Source organism: Dromiciops gliroides, chromosome 1 (genome assembly GCF_019393635.1).
Source record: "Dromiciops gliroides isolate mDroGli1 chromosome 1, mDroGli1.pri, whole genome shotgun sequence".
NCBI lineage: Eukaryota > Metazoa > Chordata > Mammalia > Microbiotheria > Microbiotheriidae > Dromiciops > Dromiciops gliroides.
The window spans coordinates 195,809,901-195,835,737 of record NC_057861.1 but is presented as its reverse complement, the minus strand read 5'-3'; the positions used below and the strand labels follow the sequence as shown (position 1 = coordinate 195,835,737).

The 25,837-nt window shown below is 34.9% G+C and overlaps 1 pseudogene; it reads left to right on the top strand.

Moving 5' to 3' along the window:
- The first annotated feature begins 4,787 nt into the window (after window positions 1-4,787).
- Window positions 4,788-15,432, top strand: LOC122746955 (annotated as a pseudogene).
- The last annotated feature ends 10,405 nt before the right edge of the window (window positions 15,433-25,837 follow it).

Below are 25,837 nucleotides of genomic sequence, written 5' to 3'. Positions count from 1 at the left end.
TACCTCTACTGATCACTACAACTTTAACCTGGAAAAGAATGAAGAAGTATGTGATCTCTTTGAAGTACAGATACTAAACTATTAGATTCCATGAGAACTGTTGGGCCTGTTTTCTACCTTTAAATATATAACATCCTAGACTTCTTCATAACCTAAGTATTTAAAATAGTGAATTTAACAACTATTTTAGTTCACTGACTCTGGGAGTATTTTCCCTTTTGTTTAATTGCTTACTTCACAAAACTCTACCCAAAAGAACAAAAGGGCTTTGATCTCTTCAGGGGAAAAAAAATATTTCTTTTGTTTTTTTTCCAGAATAAAATTATAGTCACATAATTGTTTTGGGGGACGATTATTATTATTATCATCATCCGAAGACCTCTTATTTTTTCCTTGTGTGGGAAGCAAGTTAATACTAAACATCCTTTTTAGATCATTACAAAACAAATGGCCTATGTCTGTTATCACTTAAAATATCAATTTATACCATTACTGCTGCCAGTTGTCCATAATTTTCTTTTATGTTCCTCTAATCCAATCAGTTTGTTCACTGTCATTTGAAAAATGAAGGGTATAAACTGACACATGAATTATTTCAGGGAACAAATTTTATGAAGTCCCTTCTGTTTTAGTGCTTTAAAATTTTTCACATTTTGTTGACTTTTGACATTCCACTTTCTCAGATTTTAGGAAAACAGTCTCTCTCTGTAGTCTTTATTAAAACGTGCTAGTGCCTACACATTAACAAGATGTCTTTAAAAAGTTGTACAAACACAAGTTTTCTTGCTGGTAATATTAAATACATTCTTGATCTTCTGCCCTTCCCCTTAGTTCTTCCTTATTGCCTGATCATCCAAATTCAGAAGCCTTCATTCCACTGATCATCTAAAAAAAAAGATTATCTTAATGTTCCACTTTCTCTGAGTATACTTGTCTCTAATAATTATCCAAATCAGTTCAACAAAATAGCAATTCTGAAAAGTCATATCCCAAGGGCCCAAACCCTGGTAACGAGCAATCCCACATGTGGCTCTGTCAGTCCAAAGGGAATATATTTGCTAATATGGAGTTGGTGACCCAGATGCATAGGAAAGACCTTGCCTTCTGGAAGAGGGAAGCACCACCCCCAGAGGGAGAATATTGTTTTAAATGGTGAAAGCCTGCTTTATCTAGGAGGCTCCAGAAACTCAACAAAACTTCAACTCAGTCATCTTCCAGCCAGATCTTTTGTATATCTCTCTTGTCTTCTACCTCTTGCTATGAGAATAGCAAGCCTACATTCTCCCTCCCTGTGATTTCTCAGATCAAAACACCATTCCTAACTATAGTTGCAGCCTAGTAGGCCTGGGTCCAGTTAGAGATACTCTGGCTTTGAGGAGGACACTCTTATTATGAGAAATAGTACAGTTGATCAGCTTCCTGGGGTTAGTAATAAATTACTCTTTCCTTGGAAAAGCAAAGTAGTTAATTAATCAGATAGTGTTTAGTCAAACAGATAACAAAACAGACATGTCATGGACACCCAGAAAACTGGACATCTTGAAATTTATAGCATGAGCTTAGTTAGGAGTCAGTCATGTTTGCTATGTAAATAGGACCAGGTAGTGACAATAATCTCAAGTTAGAAATGTTGAATTGTTATTATTCATGTATCCCACTTCCCAATTACCTAGTATGATCATTCCTCAAACTGTTGTAACTTTTCAGTACTCTTTCCCTCCATCCTCTTCTCTCCTCTATAAAACTATCATCTCCTCCTTTGTTCGGGAGGTTGAAGTTTAGATTCCTAGTCATACCTCTATGTGCTGACTGATGGAGGAACATGCCATAAAACTGTTTCTCCCCAGGTGTTATAGTTTAGACTTTTTCTCCCAGACATACCTCTATGTGCTGAATAATGAAGACTTTTACTTAAATTTTGATTGGATCACATGTGCAAGTAATTCTTTGAAAGAGAAATATTTTCAGACCCAGTTTCACAGTAACACTAACCACCACTCTCCTAAAGCCATGTTCTCCTCCTATTAGCATACAAGGTGCTGCAGGGCAGGAAATGTCTCTCTATGTACTTATATTCCTATCACTTAGCACAGTGGTTGTAAGATCTTTAGAAATGACTTCCCTCCATCCTTTGCTTCATTTACTACCTACCTCACATGGGATGTTGTGGCGATCAAATGGAATAGAATAATTGAAACACTTTGTAATCATAAAACATTACAGAAGTTTATTCTATCCACAGGCTTTCGATATGTATCTATATATACATTATGTGTGCCTGTGCTCTTTTAAAGATATACATACAAATGTGTATGTCAAATCCTCTGAAATTACATTTAGTCACAAGAGATGTACCACCTTTGTTTCATTCATCTGGAATGATAGCTTCTATTTCTTTTGCAAGAATCACAAAAATATGAATATATTTTGCCTCCCTACAAATGACAATAAGAAAAGAATTTATGATGTTTTTAGAACCCACAAACAGTCTCATGGTTGCTTAACTTGCAATCACAGCATTGCTAGCTATTGTGCAATGCCTAAAGCCGATGAAATGGAAACACATTTTCGAAAATCTAAGCAGACCTTTTCTTTTCTCTCCAGCCAATTTACATTTTCTTTAAAAGAATGCAATGTTGTAGCTCTTGAATGAATACATATCTTTTTATATTGAATTTCAAAGGTGCACGTATATTTGGTCAATGTGTCTTGGCTTCTGCTTTGGCACAATATAAATTCTTCTTGAACAAGAAAGGCAAACTATACAATGAATTCATAAGACCTAAGCCCTTGCCTGGTATGTAGGAAGTACCATAGAAACAGGTACTGAATGGAAGTGAACTTAGAATTTTTTTTAAAAAAAGGCTATTGAATGCTTTGTATTTTACTTGTTCTCTGACTCAGGGGATGCTCTCATATTATAATAGAAGATTTTTAGTTTTCAAAATGAAATAAAAATCACTGAAGAACATATCTTCTATATTTGGCTTTATCTGGTTGGAAAAAGGCAATATAATGTGGTTAGTGCAGGAAAAGGCCAAAGAATTATGTCCACCTTTTTCCTTCCTTCCTTCCTTCCTTCCTTCCTTCCTTCCTTCCTTCCTTCCTTCCTTCCTTCCTTCCTTCCTTCCTTCCTTCCTTCCTTCCTTCCTTCCTTCCTTCCTTCCTTCCTGCCTTTCCTTTCCTTTCCTTTCCTTTCCTTTCCTTTCCTTTCCTTTCCTTTCCTTTCCTTTCCTTTCCTTTCCTTTCCTTTCCTTTCCTTTCCTTTCCTTTCCTTTCCTTTCCTTTCCTTTCCTTTCCTTTCCTTTCCTTTCCTTTCCTTTCCTTTCCTTTCTTCCTTCCTCCTTCCTTTTCTCTCTCTTTCCTTTATTATCATATATGTAACTACCCAACATCTGTCTTTATAGAGATCTGAATGTTTAGTAAAACATAATATTGTCCCCAAGCTATATTTACTTGAAATTAAATTAGCATTGTAGGAAAGTATATCATCTGATGAAGACTTTAGAAACCCCCTTTGAAAATGCCCTACATAGTTGGCCTAAACCTGAGCATATTATTGTCACATTTTTCTGAGTTATTGAATATGAGTATAACACAGGATCCCGGTGACTTTGTATTTCATGATATGCAAACTCTCTGTAGGTGATATCATTCAATCATATGTTTCCACACACCTAAAATCTTCTTGGGACAGGTCCCAAATATATTTTTTCCAGTTTCCATTTTCTATCTTATTCCTACTTTGTACTCTTCAAAACCTACAAAAACACCAGAGGTTTCTAATTAAAGTAAATAGCATGAAAATGAAAGGCTATTTTCTGTTTTAAATTTTTTTTTCAAGGCAGTTTTCCCTGAAAATCTCTTGGAAGATGTTGCTTAAACTCTTATTTTAATCATGGTTTTCACGGAGTCCAATGATTTTCAAATTCTCTGTCCTGGATATATTTTCCAGGTCAGCTGTTTTTCCAAGGAAATATTCCATATTGCCCTCTATTTTTTATTCACTTGGATTTGCTTTACTGTGTCTTGGTTTCTCATAAAATCACTAGCTTCCATTTGTTCAATCCTAATTCTTAGGCAATAATTTTCTTCAGAGAGCTTTTGTATCTACTTTTCTATTTGGTTTTTCAAGCTATTGACTTTTTTCTCATGGATCTCCTGCATCTCTCTCATTTCTCTTTCCATTCTTTCTTCCACCTCTTCTAAATCTTCCTTCTATATCTCCTACTTTCTCTTCAAAGTCCCTTTTGCATACTTCCATGGCCTGAGACCAATTCATATTTTTCTTGGATGCTTTGGATGTAGGGGCCCTGGGGTTGTTATCCTCTTTTGAGGTTGCACCTCAATCTTGTCACTGAAGAAACTTTCAATAGTTCTCAACTTTCTTTGCTTGCTCATCTTGCAATCTTTTACTTGACTTTTAACTCCCTCTTACATTGGGACCCTACTTCAAAGCCACACTGTCCCAAGCTTTAGAGGGTCCCAGGTGTTTCAGTTTGAGAGAAGGCAGGTTTTTCACTTGCCTGGCCTGTTCTCTGGTCTGAAGATAACCTCAAGCTAACTTACTAATTAACCAACCAGCATTTTCTGTGCTGTGGTTCTTAGCTCTGACAAGCCTGCACCCCTCCCCCACCTCGGCCTCCTGATGCTCAATATTTCTTCCTGGTTCCCTGCTGGTGTGGGACAGCTGAATTCCTCTTTAGGTCCCACAGTCACCCCTCTATTTTTCACCCCATGACCAGCTGTTCAGCCCTCTCACCCCACCATAAGTTTAGCTCCAGAAGATGCTGGTGCTGCAGCTGATTGGGAGGCTTGGGGTAAGTTCCTCTGGCAGGCAGTGAGCCTGGCGTCTGTGTCAGCATGATTACAGGGTTGGACTCTTTTCTCAGCCCAGCAGGGCACCCTTTAATCTATCTTTGGCTGGAAAATAATCTCAGACCATCTTTTTGAGACTTTTGCTGCTCCAGGAGTTCTTTTTTGCTGTTTTTGGGTCAAAGATTATTTTCTAAGATTTTTTCCCTACTTAGAGGCTAACTTGTTTTGCTTTTTCTTTTAAGTTAAAACCAAGGATATATCAAAGTGAGTAATTTTTTTAATTCAAAGGTCCCTCCCAGGAATAAAATGTCTAGAACAAGGATACAAAGAAATGATTTGGAATTTTCTGACAATGAATCCTTTTGGGGGAAGATGTGACCATAATATTATTAAATTATAGTTCTTAACACCCTGTATCAGTCAACTAATTAGATTTTCTGATTTTACAGATGAAAAAATTTGGGTGCAGAAAAGGGAAGTGTCTTACCCAAAGTCAAACAATAAATCACAATTCCAGGTTTCAAACTCAAGTCCTATGACCCCAGATCCAGTTGTGCCCCTCCCCCCTTCCCACTCTTTCAACTGGGACAAAGAGAAGAGGATGCTACTAAGGTTCAGGAAGTCTTAATGGGACTCAGAAATGAAGAGTTAGGATGCTTGAAAGCCATTTTATTAGTGTCATCGCTTAACTTTTCATTATATTATTAATTTCTTAGTTTATTCCCTTTCTTCCTTCCTATCCTCATTTTCAAACATAATTTAAAATATATCTTACTTTCATCACAGAATCACTGCATTGGACTGGGATACATTTAATCAGTACCTTGTAACTGAATATCCCAACTTCAAGTTTCCTAACTAGCTAGATGATGATTGTTCATCTAGCTTCTGCTTCATATCCAACAATGAGAAAAGACACTCCCTTTTGAAGTAGCTCTTTGTCCTTTAATAGCTCTAAATATTATCAGATTTTTACTTAAAATTATTCCCAAATCATTTCTATAACCTATACCCATTGTTTCTATTGTGTCTTCTGAATTCAAGAACAAGTCTAATCTATCCTCCAAGTGACAGCACTTCAAATATTTTAAGATAGTATATATATATATATGGGTGTGGATGTAATACTTACATACACATACGCACAAATCTATTCTGTCCTTTCTCTAAGCTAAGTTCTATCCATATATCTACATATAATATGGTCTCCACCTATAACCATCCTGATCACCTTCTTCTGACAGATATTTTTAAAACATGGTCATCTCCCTGTAGAGAAATTTGAATGGCAACAATAAATTCCACCCCTTCCTGCCCTGGTTCCTCATCCATATACAGACTTCATTTCAATTAGGATAAAGTTATTAGAAACCTGCAAACACCAAAATGACATTTGGAAATGCTCTCATTAGGGATTGACAAGCATTATTAAGTGCTAGCTCATTTCTTAAAGCTTTGCAAAACATAATAAACCCATGCAGGAAAACACACAGAGATAGACAAATTTGTGAATACATCTATAAGATCATTGTTCAATTTTAAAAGTTAGTAGAAATCTTAGTTCTAAAGTCTGAATATATATCTTTAGACTTGTTAACATCAAATTTGAAATGCGTAAACCAGAAATTCATTTTAGTTACATATTCTTTTAAGTGATTTTCATATTTAAAATTATCCAGTTTTTCCCAGATAGGGATTGAATACCTTTGGTTCATTCAGTGAATTGCTAGCTCCAAACTAGCTCTGCAATCTTAAATAACATGCAGAGGTAAATAACATGAACAATAAGTTCCCAGACCCCTAAATGAATGTAATTTGAAATGGCAATTCCAAGTGGTGTTAATTAAATGAGAACATTGTAGAAAGTTTACAAAAAACCCTTAGTTATCTGGCCATCCCCTAGATAAACTCCCAAGCTGTTGTTTTGTTTTGTTGTTGTTGTTTTTTGTGAACAGTTGTGCTTCCCTTGACAAACATCAACACAACCTCCTCAAGCAAAAATCTGATCACCAGGCAAGTGTTCTCTTTGTAACCTCCCAATGTTCAAGTTGCTTTCATTTTTATTCTTACACAAAAGGAGTCTTCCTTCCTACTTTTTATGATTATACTTCTTCCTTCTACCCCTGACCCCCATCCATGTTCAAGCCAGTATTATATGTATTTAAGAAATAATAGGCAGGGATTAATTTACCTACATTACTCTCCTTTTCCAAAAGGAACACATATTTGCACAAAATTCGGTAGAGTCTAGTATTATATTTGTCACCACTCAATACCCTGAAAATGTAGATATTTCCCCCTCTCTCACAAACTACTTTAACTTCAATTGTCTACCCTTTTCAAATTGAAACCTTGAGTTAAAGAGAGGTGAAAAGAGATGGCAAAAATTAGTTATCCAGTGGGTCCTAAGCATCCAATAAATTTTAGGAGACATGACTGTGTAGGTTGATGGACTTGGATAAAGGACAGTTAAAGAGTAGTTTGCTCTAAAGTGGAATTCACTGGGTGTGTACACATGTGTATGATAGAATAGATAATATAAAGGGCAGCTAGGTGGAACAGTGGATAAAACACCAGCCCTGGGTTCAGGAGGACCTGAGTTCAAATCTGGTCTCAGACCCTTGACACTTACTAACTGAATGACCTTGGGCAAGTCAATTAACTCTCATTGTCCTGAAAAAAAAAAGTAGACCATATAAGAATTATATCCTTCAAAAACACCACGAGGTGTGTGTGTGTGGGGGGAGCCAAGATGGTGAGAGAAGCCAGTAAGCTGCCTGAGTTCTCCCAAGTTTCCCTTAAAAACAATATTAAATCAAGCCTCTAAACAGATTCTGAAACTACAGAACCTAAAAAAAGACAGAGGGATACAATCTTCCAATAAGGAAGGAAACTACATCTTGCTAAAAGGTACTATAGATAATGAAGTAATATCAATACTAAGCATGTATGCACCAAGTGGTATAGCATCCAAAGTCTTAGAGGAGAAGTTAAATGAGTTACAAGAGGAAATAGACAGAAAAACTATACTAATGGGGATCCGAATCTTCCTCTCTTAGAATTAGATAAATCTAGCCAAAAAAATAAATAAGAAAGAAGTTAAAGATGTTAATAGAATGTTAGAAAAGTTAGATATGATAGATGTCTGGAGAAAACTGAATGGGGATAGAAAGGAATATACCTTTTTATCAGCAGTACATGACACATATTCAAAAATTGACCACATATTAGGGCACAAAAACCTCATAGTCAAATGTAGAAAGGCAGAAATAGAAAATGCATCCTTCTCAAATCATGATGCAATAAAAATTAAATGTAATAAAGAACCATGGAAAGGTAGACTGAAAATCAGTTTGAAACTACATAATTTCATTCTAATGAATGAGTGGGTCAAACAACAAATCACAGAAACAATCAATAACTTTATCCAAGAGATTGACAATAATGAGACAACATACTAAAACCTATGGGCAGCAAAAGCAGTGCTTAGGGGAAATTTTATCTCTCTAACTGCTTACATCAATAAAAAAGAGAAAGAAGAGATCAATGAGTTGGACATGCAACTAAAAAAGCTAGACAAAGAACAAATTAAAAATCCCCAATTAAATACAAAATTAGAAATTCTGAAAATTAAAGGAGAAATTAATAAAATTGAAAGCAAGAAAACTATAGAATTAATCAATAAAACTAAGAGCTGGTTTTATGAGAAAACCAATAAAATAGATAAACCATTGGTTAATTTGATGTAAAAAAAGAAAAAAGAAAACCAAATTACCAGTATCAAAAATAAAGGGGTGATTTCACCACCAGTGAAGTGGAAATGAAAGCAATAATTAGGAATTATTTTGCCCAACTGTATGCCAATAAATTTGAACATCTAAATGAAATAGATAAATATTTACAAAAATATAAACTGCTCAGGTTAACTGAACAGGAAATAAAACCCTTAAGCCCATATCAGAAAAAGAAATTGAATATAACATTAATGAACTCCCTAAGAAAAATCTCTAGGGCCAGATGGGTTTACAAGTGAATTCTACCAAACATTTAAAGAACAATTAATTCCAATATTATACAAATTATTTGGAAAAATAGGTGAAGCAGGAGTTCTACTAAATTCCTTTTATGACAAAAATATGGTGTTGATACCAAAACCAGGCAGAGCCAAAACCTAGAAAGAAAATTATAGAACAATTTCCCTAATGGATATTGAGCAAAAATTTTAAATAAGATATTAGCAAGGAGATTACAGGAAGTGATCGCCAGGATCATACACTATGACCAGGTAGGATTTATTCATGGAATGCAGGTCTGGTTCAACATTAGGAAAGCTATTAACATGAACAACCACATCAATAAGAAAACTTACCAAAATCAAATGATTATTTCAATAGATGCAGAGAAAGCTTTTGACAAAATACAGCATCCATTCCTAATGAAAACGCTAGAGAGCTTAGAACTAGGTGGTGCTTTCCGTAAAATAATAAGGTGTATCTACCTAAAACCATCAGCAAGCATTATATGTAATGGAGATAAGTTAGAGGTATTCCCAATAAGATCAGTGGTGAAACAGGGATGTCCATTATCACTTCTATTATTTAATATTGTACTAGAAATGTTAGCTATAGCAATCAGAAAAGAAAGGGGAATTAAAGGAATTAGAATAGGTAAGGAGGAAACAAAACTATCACTCTTTGCAGATGATATGATGCTATAATTAGAGAATCCTAGAGAATCAACTCAAAAATTACTTGAAACAATGAACAACTTTAGCAAAGTAGCAGGATATAAAATAAATCCACATAAATCAACAGCATTTCTATACATGACCAACAAAGTCCAGCAGCAAGAGATAGAAAGAGAAATTCCATTTAAAATAACGGTAGACAATATAAAATACTTGGGAGTCTACTTGCCAAGACAAACCCAGGAACTCTATGAACACAATTACAAAACACTTTTCACACAAATTAAATCATATCTAAATTGGAAAAATATCAATTGGGCATGGATAGGCAGAGCTAATATAATAAAAATTACAAATTTACCTAAATTAATTTACTTTTTCACTACCATACCAAACAGACTACCTAAAAATTATTTTATAGAGCTAGAAAAAATAGTAACAAAATTAAACTGGAAAAACAAAATGTCACTATTATCAAGGGAAATAATGAAAAAAATGCACAGGAAGGTGGGCTAGCTGTACCAAATCTGATGCTTTAATATAAAGCAGCAGTCATCAAAACTATCTGGTACTGGCTAAAAAATAGAGTGGTAGATCAATGGAATAGGTTTGCACAGGAGGCACAACAGTAAATGGCATTAGTAATGTAGTGTTCAATAAACCCAAAGCCTATCTTCTGGGATAAGAATTCAGTATTTGACAAAAACTGCTGGGAAAACTGGAAGATAGTATGGCAGAAATTAGGCATAGACCAACATCTGACACCTTATACTAAAATAAGGTCAAATCGGGTACGTGATTCAGCCATAAGAGGTGATACCATAGGTAAACTAGGAGAGGAAGGAATAGTCCACCTTTCAGATCTTTGGAAAGGAGAACAGTTTATGACCAAACAAGAGATAGGGAATATTATGAAATGCAAAATGGATGATTTTGATTACATTAAATTAAAAAGTTTTTGTAGAAACAGAAGTGATGCAGCCAAAATTAGAAAGGAGACAGAAAACTGGGTAATAATTTTTATAGCCAATATTTCTGATAAAAGCCTCATTTCTAAAATATATAGGGAACTAAATCAACTTTATTAGAATCCAAGTCATTCCCCAGTTGCAAAATGGTCAAAGGATATGAACAGGCAATTTTCTGATGAAGAAATCAAAGCTATCTATTCCCATATAAAAATGCTCTAAATCACTATTGATTAGAGAGATGCAAATTAAAACAACTCTGAGGTACCACCTGACACCTATCAGATTGGCTAAGATGACAAAAAAGGAAAATAATAAATGTTGGAGAAGCTATGGAAAAATTGGAACACTAATGCATTGTTCGTGGAACTGTGAACTCATCCAACCATTCTGGAGAGCAGTTTGGAACTATGCCCAAAGGGCTATAAAACTGTGCATACCCTTTGACCCAGCAATACCACTATTAGGTCTTTTCCCAAAGAGATCATAAAAAGGGAAAGTAACCCACATATACAAAAATATTTATAGCTGCTTTTTTCGTGGTGTCAAGGAATTAGAAATTGAGGGGCTGCCCATCAATTGGAGAATGGCTGAACAAGTTGTGGTATTTGCATGTAATGCAATACTATTGTACTGTAAGAAACGATGAGCAGGAGGATTTCTGAGATACCTGGAAGGACTTGCTTGAACTGATGTTGAGTGAGATGAGCGGAACCAGGAGAACATTATACACAGTATCAACAACATTTTATGTTGATCAACTGTGATAGACTTGATTCTTCTCAGCAATACAATGGTCCAATATAGTTCCAGGAGACTCATGACAGAAAATACTCTCCAAATCCAGGAAAAAAAAGGAACTGTTGAGTCTGGATGGAGATTGAACCATACTATTTCTATTGTTTTTTTTGTTGTTGTTTTTCTTTTTTTGAGGTTTTTCCTTTTTGCTCTGATTCTTCTTTCATTACATGACTAATGCAGAAATATGTTTAATGTGCTTGTACATATATAACCTGTATTAGATTCCTTGCTGTCTTGGGGAAGGGTGAGGGAGTGGAGGGATGGAGAAAAAATTGAAACTAGAAATTTTATAAAAACAAATGTTGAAAATTATCTAAAATGTAACTGGAAAATAATAAAGTATTCATATAGGTAAAAAAAGAAAGAAAAAAGAATCTTCCTAAGGGGAAAAAAAGAACAACTAACTTTTCACAATATCTCAGCCATATCAAAACAACTATTTCAATATTTCAATATCACCATTAGTCAAATTGGTTATAAAAGCTGTATTGGTGATTTTCTTATAAATTTAGAGGAAATGCTGGTCTTCAGTATCTCCAAAGGATTCTTATTATATGTTTTTTCCTAGGCAAAAATATTGTAAAAAAGATATTTAAAAGAAGAAATACTGTTGTGAATGGTATCCAAAGGAAGAATTTTCAAGAAAAAATCAAATGTATTCTGTTATTACTAAACTTTATTTTGATAAATAAGTTGTGCACCATTTACAACATTTACTTCTTCTCACCATGTTTCTTCCCATATTGTTAGGTTTTACTTTTTCCATAATTTCCAGGTATCTTTTATCAAATTGAGCTTTGATTTAATTGTTAGATAGCATGGCACTGTGTTTAGGGTGCTACACTTAGAAGAAAAAGATCTGGGTTCATATCTCTTCAGAAACATTCATTAGGTATTGTGTAAAGGGGAAGTAACAACATCTCAGAGTCTTTGTTTCCTCCTCTGTAACATGGAAATAATGGTAATGGCAATACTTACAAGTGTTTCCATGTTATTGTGTGGATCAAATGAGTTAATATATGTAAAATGCTAAGTCAGCCTCAAAACCCTAGCTTTATTTACTTGGAGACCTTAGTGGTCTTTTATATAAAATACATTACAAATTGAGCCTGATCAGAGTGTATTATCTTTGTGATAGGTTGCTATAATATCATTACTAATATTTTATTTAAAGTTTTTGCATTAATACTTATTAGGGATATTGGTTTGTAGTTTTCTTTCTCTATTTTGACTCTCTCAGATGTAGGTATCAAAAGAATATTGAAGGGCAGCTAGGTGGCACAGTGGATAGAGCACCGGCCCTGGAGTCAAAAGGACCTGAGTTCAAATTTGACCTCACACACACACACACACACACACACACACACACACACACACACGCACACAGGATATTTGTATCTTAGAAGGAATTTGGCATGGCTACTCCTTTTCTTATTTTTTCCATTCATGTAGAATTTTATTTTTTCCCAAATTACTTGTAAAAAACAATTTTAATATAGGTTTTTAAAACTTTGTGCTCTAAATTTTCTTCCTCCCTCCCTCCTCACTCCCCCCATAAGAATGCAAGCAGGTTGTGAAAGAAAACAGAGGAAAAAACTTAAGAAAAAGGAACTCAAACAATTATACTTCAGTTTGTATTTAGACAGCATAAGTTCTTTCTCTGGAGATGGATTGCATTTTTCATAAGTCCTTCAGAGTTGCCTTGGATCATTGTATTACTGAAAATAGACAAGTCATTCATATCTGATTATGTTAAACATTTACTGTTAGTTTGTGTATAGTCAATTTCACTTTTCATCAGCTCATGTAAGTCTTTCCACATTTTTCTGATCTCATCCTGCTCATCATTTCTTATAGCAAGATAGGTTTTCATCCTAATCTCATCCCACAATTTAATTCAGCCATTCCCCACTTCATAGGCATGTCCTTAATTTTGAATTCAACTTTTTGGTTTTTCTCTCTTTTTGGATACTGACCTAGTAGTGGTATTACTAGGTCAAAAAGTGTGCATGGTTTTATAGCTCTTTGGCCATATCTCCAAATTGCTCTACAGAATGTTTGAATCAGTTTACAACTTCACCAACAGTGCATTGATTTCTCATTTTTCTCATATCCCCTACATTTGTCATTTTCCTCTGCTATCCTTTTATCCAATCTAATAGATATCAGGTAGTACCTCAGAAGTGTTTTGACCTGCTTCTATCTAATCAATAGTGAGATAGAGCATTTTTCATGTACTTATAGGTAGCTTTGACTATAACTTCATATCTTTTGATCATCTATCAATTGGGAAATCGAACTTATTTTAATAAATTTTATTCAGTTCTCTGTGTTTGAGAAATGAGGACCATCTTCAATTTTTTTTCAGTTACTATTGATAACTGTATTTTCCTCTATCCTTAATATTTACTCTATTTCTATCTTCTTTCACCGTATCCCTCCTCAAAAGAATTTTGCTTCTGGGGTAGCTAGGTGGCACAGTGGATAGAGCACTGGCCCTGGATTCAGGAGGACCTGAGTTCAAATCTGGCCTCAGACACTTAACAATTACTAGCTGTGTGACCCTGGGCAAGTCACTTAACCCCAATTGCCTTGCAAAAAAAAAAGTATTTTGCTTCTGACTGTCCCCTCCCCTAATCTGCCCTCCCTTCTGTTACCCTGACACCTTCCCCTCCTGCTTTCCTGCAGGGTAAGATAGATTACTATACTCAATTAAACGTGAATGTTATTCCCTCTTTGAGCCAATTCTGATTAGAATAAGGTTCACTCACTTCCCAGAACCTCCTCCATCTTCCCCTTCACTGTCTAAGTTTTTTCTTATTTCTTTTTTTGTGACATACTTTACCCCATTACACTTCTCCTTTGCGTTTTTCCTGGTGTATTCCTCTCACTTCTGAATTTTATATTTTAAAGATATCATCCCTTCATATTTACCTCACACCTGTGCCCTCTGTCTAAATATATTCCATCCAGCTCCCCTAATAATGAAAAAGTTCTTATGAGTTACAAGTATCATCTTTCCATGTAGGAATGTAAACAGTTTAACCTTTTAATATCCCTTATGATTTTTTTCCTATTTAGCTTTTTTATGCTTCTTTAGGATCTTGTATTTGACAGTCAAATTTTCCATTCAGCTCAGGTGTTTTCATCAAAATGCCTTAAAGTCCTCTCTTTCATTGAATTCCCAGTTTTTCCCCTAAAGGATTATAATCAGTTTTGCTGGGTAGGTGATTCTTGCTTGTAATCCCAGTTCCTTTTCCCTCTGGAATATTATATTCCAAAATCTCTGGCACTTTAATGTAGAAGCTGCTGGAACTTGTGTTATCCTGACTATGTTCTGCCTGCTATCAAACAGTTTTTGTAGCATCCCAAAAGAAGCTTGGGAATGTTTACTTCCAAAATGGTTTCCAAAATTTAAGACACTAACCAGGAGACTAAAACAGACTCAAAAGAGGTAACAAATACATCTTCAGCAAGTAGAAAATGACTAGGAAAAGAAAATGTAATGAGAATTTTTTTGGGGGGTGGGGTGGAAGCTGCTATGAATAAACTAAAATCAATTTGGATTTGAACAAGCAGTAAAGGACGAAGAAACATTGTAACAACTCCAATTTCTGTGACTAAACTAAAGCTAGAATACATTGGAGTCCTAAAGAAACCCTATAGGAAAGTAGAGCCTATTAAAATTCAGCAATAAGAGGAAAAGGGGGGAACATGGCCTGAAATCTCGGATGGTGAAGCAAAAGAAACTGAAAAAAAAAGATAAAAATTAAACTTCCTGAATCAGAAAACAGTGAAGATGAAATCATGGAACTGAAGGTGATTTGGTAATCCTCAATCTCTCCTTCCTGAACCAGGCCAGAAGCCTGAGCCAGAACCTCCTTCCATTAAGGCCTCAAGTGGAGAAAAGCAAATGGAAGAGAATATTGAAATCCAGAGCCTGGGAAGGCTGCATAGTGACAAGAGACATATGAAGGGAATTCTGTATGGGCAGTTTAAGAAAAGTTTAAGGTGAACATGGTGTCCTAACAGAGACCCCATCTCAATGCTGTCAAGTAGGAGTCCAAGGAGGAATGAAAGGGCCTGAAGAAGAGGGAAGCCACTCCTGGCAAAGCCAAAAGACAAGTTTCTATTAACAGTGTCTTGCAGAAGAAATAAGTAGCCTGGGCAGCTAGGTGGCGCAGTGGATAGAACATCGGCCCTGGAGTCAGGAGTACCTGAGTTCAAATCTGGCCTCAGACACTTAACACTTACTAGCTGTGTGACCCTGGGCAAGTCACTTAACCCCAATTGCCTCACTAAAAAAAAAAAAAAGAAAAGAAATAAGTAGCCTCTTCCTACAGAGACTGGGTGCTTGGGGCAAGGCCTCCCTTCCCATGTATTGAGAAGGGACATCAACACTCTCACTTATTTGATGTGTAAGTGAATACATCTAGCTTCTCAATTGAGACTTAAAGGGAATCTCCTGGAAGCCAAATACAGATGCTCATTTCAAAAGCTATTCAATTCTAATGACATTCTTATTCTGTTTAAAGCACAGTCATCATTCTGTCTGAGTAGGACCTGCTCTCAATCAGCAAAAACAGGTGACAGACTTATTCAAGAAGTATTTTGATGGCTCAAGTATCCTGGTTCACCTACCCTTACCCTCCAGCCCCATTTGTGTTCCTGTTAATATGTGCCTTTGTATTCTGCCTACTTGCTTGGCGCAAAAATGGAGGAAATTATTTTATATAATAGGACTATGCAAATAGAAGTCTATATAACAATGAGGAAAGGGAGGAAAAGGAAACATTTGAATCTCACTTTCATCTGAACTGGTTAAATGAGAGAAGACCACATAGTTGGATACAGAAATATATTTCACTCAACTGGAAAACATGGGTGGAAGATGTTAAATGGAAGTTAGGGGAGGGATAAAAGGCAAGTAAGATTAAAGCAAGGAGTAAGAAAAAAACTGACGAAAGTAAACAGAAAACAAAGAAAAGGAAAAGTATAAGAGAATGGGATGGAGGGAATACACAATAATTATAACCATAAATGTGAATGGGATAAATTCTCAAATAAAATAGAAAAAATAGTGAAATAGATTAGAAACCAGAATCCAATATTATGTTGTTTATGAGAAGCACACTTGAAATAGGAAGATACACATAGCTGAAGCAACAACAACAAAAAAAGATGATATAATTTTCACAATCTGACAAAGCAAATATGTATAGAATTGAATTGGGGCAGCTTGGTGGCACAGTGGATAAAGCACCAGCCCTGGATTCAGGAGTACCTGAGTTCAAAACTGCCCTCAGACACTTGACACTTACTAGCTATGTGACCCTGGGCAAGTCATTTAACCCCCATTGCCCTGCCAAAAAAAAAAAAAAAGGAATTGAGTCAAATGTATTTAAAAAAAAAAACAAACAAGACATTACCTAATTGATAGTCAAAGGATATGAACAGGCAGTTTTCAGATGATGAAATCAAAGTTATCTATATTCATATGAAAAATTGCCCTAAATAACTTGGTTAGAGAAATGCAAATTAAAACAACTCTGAGGTAATACCTCACACCTATCTGACTGGCTAATATAAAAAAAATTATAAATGTTTGATAGAAAATGCTATACTTACTCAGAAATTCAGATAAAAAACTGATAGACTCTGAATGCAGATCAAATCATATTTTTCACTTTATTTTTGTGTTTTTTTTATTTTTGGTCTATTTCTTTTTCAACAACTGTGACTAATATGGAAATATGTTTTACATGATTGAACATTGCTTACCATTTTAGGTACATAGCAATTATGTCAAATTGTTTACCATTTTAGGAAGAGGGAAGGGCAAGGATAGAGAGAAAATTTTGGAACTGAAAATCTTATAAAAATGAATGCTAAAAATGTCTACATATAATTGGGAAAAATAAAATACTATTAAAAAACCAGAAAGCATAGGAATGAATGGAACTTTTCTTGATATGATAATTAGTGTGTATTTAAAACCATTAGAAAACATTTTGTGTGTTGGAGTAAACTAGAAACCTTCACAATAGGATCAGGGGTGAAGCAAGGATGCCCATTAATCACCACTATTATTTAAAATTATACTAGAAATGTTCCCTATAGTAATAAGCCAAGAAAAAGAAGTTGAAGGTATAAATATGTGCAGTAAAGAAACAAAAATATCACTTCGCAGATGATATTATAATATTCTTAGAGAATCCTATAGAATCACCTAAAACACTAGTTGAAATAATTAACAATGCCAGCAAAGTTACAGGATATAAAATAAATTAATCACCAGCATTTCTATATATTATCAACAAAATCCAGCAGGAAGAGATAGAAAAAGAAATTCCATTTAAAATAACTTTAAACAATACAAAAGACCTGGGCATCTACCTGACAGGACAAACCCAGAAACCATATGAACACATATCTGGGGCCAGATTTGAGCTTGGGGCCTCTATCTAATGAGGAAACAGATATCAACAATTTCACACAAATTCATATCTAAATAGCTGAAGAAATATTAATTTCTTATGTGTAAGCCAAACCAATGTAATAAAAAATGAAAATTCTACCAAAATTAATTTACTTATTCAGTATCATGGCAATCAGATTACCAAAAAATGTTATTTTATAAATTTAGAAAAGTAATTTAAAAATTCATCTGGACTAGCAGGACAAAAATATCAAGGGAATTAATTTAAAAATGTGAAAGAAGGTAGCCGATCTATACCTGATCTCCAACTATATTATAAATTAGTAATCATCCAAACAATCTCATACTGGTTAAGAAATAAAATGTTGGATTAATAGAAAAGATGAGGTATGCAATACTCAGTAGTAAATAACCAAAGTAATCTAGATTTGTGCTCAAGAAATCACTATTTGACAAAAATTGTTTGGGAAACTGAAAAGCAATCTGGCAGAAACTAGGCATAGACCAACATTTTACATCATATACTGAGACAAGGTCAAAATGGGTCCATGGTTTAGAATAAACAATTATATCATAAGCAAATTAGGGGAGCATAGAATATTTTGCCTGTTGGAATCATGGATAAGGGAAGAATTTATGATCAAATAAGAGAAAGAGAGCATTATGGGATGTAAATGGATAATTTTGGTTACACACTTTTAAAATTTGGAGATTAGAAAAAATGTAAACAGAAAGTAAAATCTTGGATGAGAGAGCTGAAATCCCAAAGGATCTCAGTAGAATAGAATAATGGGCTGTACCTAAGAGTGAGAAAGGCAAAGTCTTACATATGAGGAATGCTCAGTTTCAGAATAAGGAGTGATAATCTTCCAGTACTCTAGGCTAGTCCAATAAAATCTGGAATTCTAATAATTTCTTTGTCACATTTGTTGTTAATTTAGAAAGAATGTTGAAAATCTAAACTATGTTTAGAAGTAGTCAAATAGGATGTTGATGGTTTTGAAAATACTGCTGGAAGATGAATCAAAACCTTAAGGAAAACAAGACTGCAGAAAACAAGTTTTGAAGACTAGTTATATGGAAAATTAGAATTGTTCTGTTTGGTATAAAGTGGGGGTTTTGATATTTTTTTTCATCATGGACAGCTTAGTAAAGCCCATGAAACCCTTCTTAGAGTTATGTTGTTAAATGCAAAAAAATTTTAATTAAATTAAAACATAGGGATTAAAAAGTCAATTATATAAAAATATCTATAAAATATGTTATTTTTCTTTTAAATCAAGCTCACAGGGGCAGGTAGGTGGTACAGTGGATAAAACATTGGTCCTGGATTCAGGAGGATCTTAGTTCAAATCTGGTCTCAGACACTTGACACTTACTGGCTGTGTGACCCTGGGCAAGTCACTTAACCCTCATTGCCCCAGCAAAACAAACAAACAAACAAACAAACCCCACAAACTCACATATCCCAGATTAAAACTACCAAGAGAGAATGTATAAAGAAACTATTAAAACTGTCTTCAGTAGGGACTAGATAACTATTTGTTGAAAATGATGCAGAATTTGTGACATGAATGTCATTTATTTTACCAATTTTTTCTGCATAATAAAATATTTTGTTAAAAAGGAAATAATAAAAAAGCTTCTTATTCAAATAAAGGTTGGACAAAAAGAATGTCAGAGTCCTTTCCAAGTCTCATATTAAGTGTTCATATAATATCAGTTTAAGGGTTACAAAACATCTTTCTTACAAGAACCCTTTGATGTATTCAGACAGAATAGGATTATCCCCATTGTATAGATAGGAAACTTGGGCCTACAGAGTGTAATTGGTCAGAGACAGGATTCCATCCTAGCTGTTCTGACATTGAAATTCATGTTTTTTCCTCCACTTTACCTCATTGATCTATATTCTAGCCCGTACCCATTTCTGTCTTCTCTGAACTCCTCTGGATATATTTTGGTGCAAATCCATATAACATTTAATGAATTGTTTTCTATATTGAGGTTACTTTTCATAATTTCTTTTTTTTGCAGGCAATGGGGGTTAAGTGACTTGCCTAGGGTCACACAGCTAGTAAGTGTCAAGTGTCTGAGGCCAGATTTGAACTCATGTACTCCTGAATCCAGGGCCAGTGCTTTAAGCACTGCACCATCTAGCTGCCCTTAAGTTCTTAACTGAAGAAAATGGAGGATATGCCTTCCAAAATACTTCACAGCTCTCCATCTGTGGTCTTCTCATCCTTGAGTGAGGGAACAAGCATTTTGCTTCTTTGTCTTCCTTGTAGCTGCGCATAGGTGTGTTGCAATGACTTTAGTGATAAGGATTATCCTTAGCTAGCATTTACTATATGGTTGGTTTCCTACTTTCAACCCTCATGGACCATTTCCCCCTACTATCCTTGTGTGTTTAGGCAAATCAAAGTCTTCTTTGGCTGACCTAAATAAGCTGTAATTAGGGAGGGTCAACCATCCGTTTTAAAATCAAAGAGAAATAACCACTATGTGATTGCTTTTAATCACCTGTATCACCATCTTCACTCCTTAGATTGTATAGACAATAACAGACTCCATCAGCATCCTATTTTTGCAATATTCTGGATGTGTATTCAACACTTCCCTTTACATCAGCATCAGTAAAGTCTGTTAGCATCCCTACAATTTTCCTTCTTTTATTTTCTCCTCAAAAGCTATATTTCCAAGTTTTGAATCCCTTTCAAGCAGCTTACGAGTTACCACATTTTCTCGGTAGTTGAATTTGTGTAGAAAGTATATGTCTTTCCTAATGTGATCAGATATTTCCTTTAAAAGATCCTTTTTAAAAAATAAGCCGAAAAACATCTCACATAAAGAATAAGAAGGAAGCTTTGACATTAGAGGAAATAAATTACCATAGAAATGGAAAGGGAATGTGAGAGCCCTGAACCAAATAACATACATTACTCCATTTGGTTATCATTCAATTTCTAAAGCAGAACATAGTACTGTATTTTCTTCCATCTCTGTTTTGTTTTCCCTTTATCTTCTTTATATATTTTGTATTGAGAAAATATATTCTTTTAGATGACCAAATATTTCAAGAAATTACCAACTTTCCCATAACCAGTCAGGAGAAAAGAAACAATTTGCAGTTGTATAGCTACAATTATATTGCATTATTTCCATGTTGTATTAAAATGCTGAGATTGCTTTTATCCAATGCAATTTTATTGGATTTACCTTTTCTTTTCCCTTAATAATATCAGAATAACTATTTTATTGGAATTTTTAATAGTGAAAACAATTCAGCCAAGGCTTGGGAAGGATATATAACCTTGGAATGAAATTACTGTCCTCAGTAAGTGAGAACTTTACTTTTTAACCTTTTTAAAGCATGTCAGTGGATATACTTGAGAGAAATAAACATTCCATGGTTCATAAACTGATGAGGGGGATACACACAACCATGAAGAGAGACGGCATCTACTGCTAGCTAGTGAAAAAGTAAACACATTATGGTGATTTCCTTAATAGAGTTACCAGTACAAGTGGATGATTTGAAATGAACATTCTGGAAATTATTGTTTTTCTCAGATTCATTTCAAAATTATTCTAGACTCTTGAGACTTATTTAGCCTGACAATCTACTTTTGTTGATTCATGTTGTAACAAATAACACTGCTAAGAGGAAGCTTGGAGAACATCTCTAGGGTTATGGTACCATGGGCAAGAAACTGAAGACCTTAGGGGCAGAAATGGTTTTGTCATTTCTGGTGCTGACTCAAAGAAGGACCTTCATAAAAACAATATTTGGGAAGATTTTCATTTCTGAACTAGTGGTTTAAGTTTATTATAATTGGGATTTTGATAATGAATGGAACACATCTTAATGAGAGCTAAAATGATTATATTTGCCTGGATTTAATTGAGTTCTCTAAACTTAAAATAAAAGGGGATGAAGACATTTTCCCACACAAATCTAATAAATTAGAGACTATCAAGAGTATAAGGAATAATATCTTAGAAAAATAACAAATATTTCACAAGAGATAATATGCAAGTGTATGGGATATGTGCATTCGCCTTATAGAGGTTATATATTCACAAGGGAGTGTCTAGATAAAGGTCCAAGTAAGGCATGTGTAGATTTGAGGAGAGTGTCCTCAAACTGTCTTCTCCAAGGGAAATTGATTTCTTGGAAATATTTGCATTTCTGAACCAGGGCTTCAATTACAGAAAAATAACCAGAACTTCAATTATAGCAAAATTGAAATTTGGATGAAGGATGGACTACATCAATAGAAGAACAGAAAGCCAGAGGTTGACAATGGAGGCTGGCCACTTTGCTCCTCTTAGATAAAACATTGGGTAGAAGGCTAGAATTATATAACTTTCCTCCTTAAATATTGTTAGTCTAGGGGAAATTTTTTAGGTTCAAGCTGCATTCCTGATAACTATCCCTTTATGAGGAAGGAGAGTCCCAAACTATATATCTAAGGTTTCACTCCCTTCTCACCAATAGGGGAAAGACTACTTACAGCAAATAGTAAATAAATTATTATTTTAAGCCAATAGAAAAAGAAATCAGTAAAGGTGTACAGATGAGAATTATCCAAAGAACATATGTTTTATATGATGAGAATATACCAGCTTTATAAAGTCTTTTTTTGTTTTTGTTTTTCTTTTTGCAGGGCAAAAAAAGTTAAGTGACTTGCCCAGGGTCACACAGCTAGCAATTGTCAGAGAACTGATATGAACTCATGTCTTCATGACTGCAGGTCTGGCACTCTATCCACTGTACCATCTGGCTCATAGATAACACAAGGTAATTTTCTGGTCAATAACTATACCAATGACTTAGATGAGGAAAAGTTACATTTTTGTCAAATTTATAGATGACATGAAACATAACATAACAAAGTCAAGTAATCAATATTTTGCATAATAAAATCAGGATCCAGATTGATACTGATTATAGAAAAATGGGCTAAATATAAGGTGTAATATAATGGAGTCCTTACACTTGAATTAAAAATTTTAACTGCCTAAGCCAGGCACTGTGGTGTATGATTGTGGTCTCTGCTACTAGGGAGACTGAGGATGCTGGACCATTTAAGGTTCGAAGTTTGAACCTGAAGTGTGCAAAGCTGATCAGGTGACTACAGTAATTCTAGAACCAATGCAGAAACCCCTTCAGAGAAGGAGCCTATCAGGCTGCATAAGGAGGGGCTAAGTGCATCAGGTTGGATACAGAGTATATCCAAACTCCTATGCAAATCAGCAATGTGATCTTTCCTGTGAGTGGCCACTGAATTTCTGGCCTGAGAAGAATAGAGAGAACAAGTACATATAAAGTGAGCATGTGAATATGAAATCTAATGTATATCAGTGATTAAACATTTCATCACTCTATTAATTGACTGAATATTAAGTTCCTACTCTAAAATAATGTTGGCAATACAAAGACAAAATGAAAAATAGAATGTAAACAGATAACCACTTGTGACAAATCAAAGAAGAGAGCAAAAGCAGAAACAATAATGGTCAACATATGACCAGAGAAAAATACAAGTAAAAGTATCTAGGCGTTTAATGACTTTCTGTTGGAGTCATTTAGTATTACTCTTGTATGGGGTGCAAAAATTATTTTCATGATGCCATTTTTATGAATAGTCTTATAGTGAAGAAATCCTTTTCTTAAATACAACCCTTATTGAAACTTTAACAATTCAACATCTCAATGGATTCTGTGTTACCATTAGTATGGCTACTCCCACCGTTGGAACAAGGTCACAATCTATTCATTTCTTCTCAACAAATATGTTTACCAATATTTCATAAATTCTTTAGAGAATACACATAATGGTCTAGAAGGATTTGTTCACAAGTCTTTTAATTTTTCTTCTTGACAGAAAGGTGAGGCTGCATTCTCAAAGCCTCTACTAAAGTCTTGCAAACTCTGGTAGATTCTACCAAGCTGAAAAGTCTTTGATTATGTAAAAATATTTTACTGGCTAGGATAGGGCCTAATTTGGGGGGACTAATCCGACTGGTGGACTAATCTGGGGACTGTTGACTGACTGGCTATCTGACTGCTATTAACTTAGGATGGCCCTTTTAAAAATTCCTCCACCCTGCTCAGCTCCCAAATTGATAAGCAAATGGTTCAGAAGCCTCTTAATTAAATAATCAAAGTAGAATTTATTTAGAAAAATAAATGTAAGAGATAAGGGTTAAGAAATGCAAATTATAGAACCTGTCTGCTTTCAATATAATAAGGGCCATTGCTGCCTCTTGCCTTAGGATATGCTCCAACTTTCTCCAACTTTCACTCTTTTTCTCCTTCACTCTAGCTTCCATTTCACTTTTACTGCTCCACTCCTTTCTTCTAACTCCAAGCCCTTGCATCTAACTTTCCTCTCTACACTGCCACACTGAACCCCTGTGTTTCTCTCTCACCGACCTCTCCTTCCATTCTCCTAGTGCTCCAGCATCTCCAATCTGTCCATCCTCCCTTACTGTCTTCTTAAACTTCCATCCTCCTCTTTTCACTGTCTTCTCCCCTGTATATATGTTCCTTCTCTCCCCTCAAACCTTGGGCTCCCTGTGCCCCCACACATGTCAAGTTAATCCACCCGCCAGCCACGCTAGCTCTGCGGCCAGTTGGGGGCTCAAGGGGCCCATGCCCCCTGCTGCGTGCATGGGACCTCCACACAAGCTGAGCTAGAGACCGGCCTGCACGAGCCCGGGATCTCTAGGGTAGATCCCCCCAGGACAGAGGGAGCTTGGGCTTTTTCCCCCAGCTATCTGAGCTGCCTTCCCATAAAGCCCACAGGGCTTTTTGGCTCAGCTGAAGAGGAGGGGGAGGGGCACTAGCCCCTCTTACACAGAAAAACCCCCTGAGGGCCTAAGGCTTTTAAATCTCAGTCCAAAGGCAGGGTCCCCAAATCAAAATAAATTCCCACAATTATAAACTCAGTTATAGGCTCTGTCTACTATATGTACACCAAGAAGCTCATCATGGATTGTCTCACATCTAGGGAATGAATTCTTTAGTCATGGAAATAAATCTGTATCACTTTAAATATATTCAATGTGTGCTTCCTTAAAGGACATTTTGATTTTGTTATGTTTTTGTCATGGGAAGGTGTTAATGGTGAATTGTGTAAAATATTTTATAATAAAAGTTTTTAAATTATCAGAAATTATCTAATGATGGTGTTTTTTGAGGAGGAATAGTCAAGATTATGTCATGATACTCATTATTTTTGCATTCCAATTAGTTTTTAATTGTTGAAACAATGGAATAAAATCCTTCTTAAATGAGAGATTCCATGTTTACAAAACACAGAAAAGATTCTCAAAACATGTATTTCAAAATAATAGTCTATATATTAAGATGTTTAGATTTTAGGTAATTATCTAGATAATCTAGGGCCAATATCTTCCTGTCATTACCACTTTCCACACTCACTATAAGTATTGCTTATTGAAAAAATGTTAATGGAGATTATTTTCCATGTTAGCTAACTCATGTTAGCTCTCTATCCCAACATTTCATTTTACTTTTAAACACAGACTCATTAATTTATAGTTGGTACTTTATATCTATGCCTCGATTCAGTGAATTACTCAAATATGTGGATATACTTGAATAATCTCTCTATGTCATTGAAATAATGAATAACACTTATCAAGTCCCTATGTTGTTCACATCACCATGCTAGGTGTTAGGTATGTAGGGGGATATAAAATAATAGAAGATAGGATCAATTTTTCATAGAAATTGCCAACAAGCAGATAATAATATAATAATAATAATAATATAAAATGATGATAAGATAATAAAATAGATAGCCAATATATACTGTTATAACAATTGCATTTTGAGGTAAAAAATAAAATATTTTGAGAGGTCCTAAATAGAAGATAATTACCAACAAGGAAATGGTGGAGAATGATGAAAGGAGACTTTCTGGAGGTTCTGGAATTACAGTTGAGCTTTAAACAATAGATATAAATTAAACAGACAACAAGGAGAAGGGAATTTCAGGACTTTTAAAGCAAAGAATATTTTAGTATTAGATGACAATGTGAGAAAAGATATAGGGATTTTAGAATGTAGCATGTATTGGATTCAGAAGA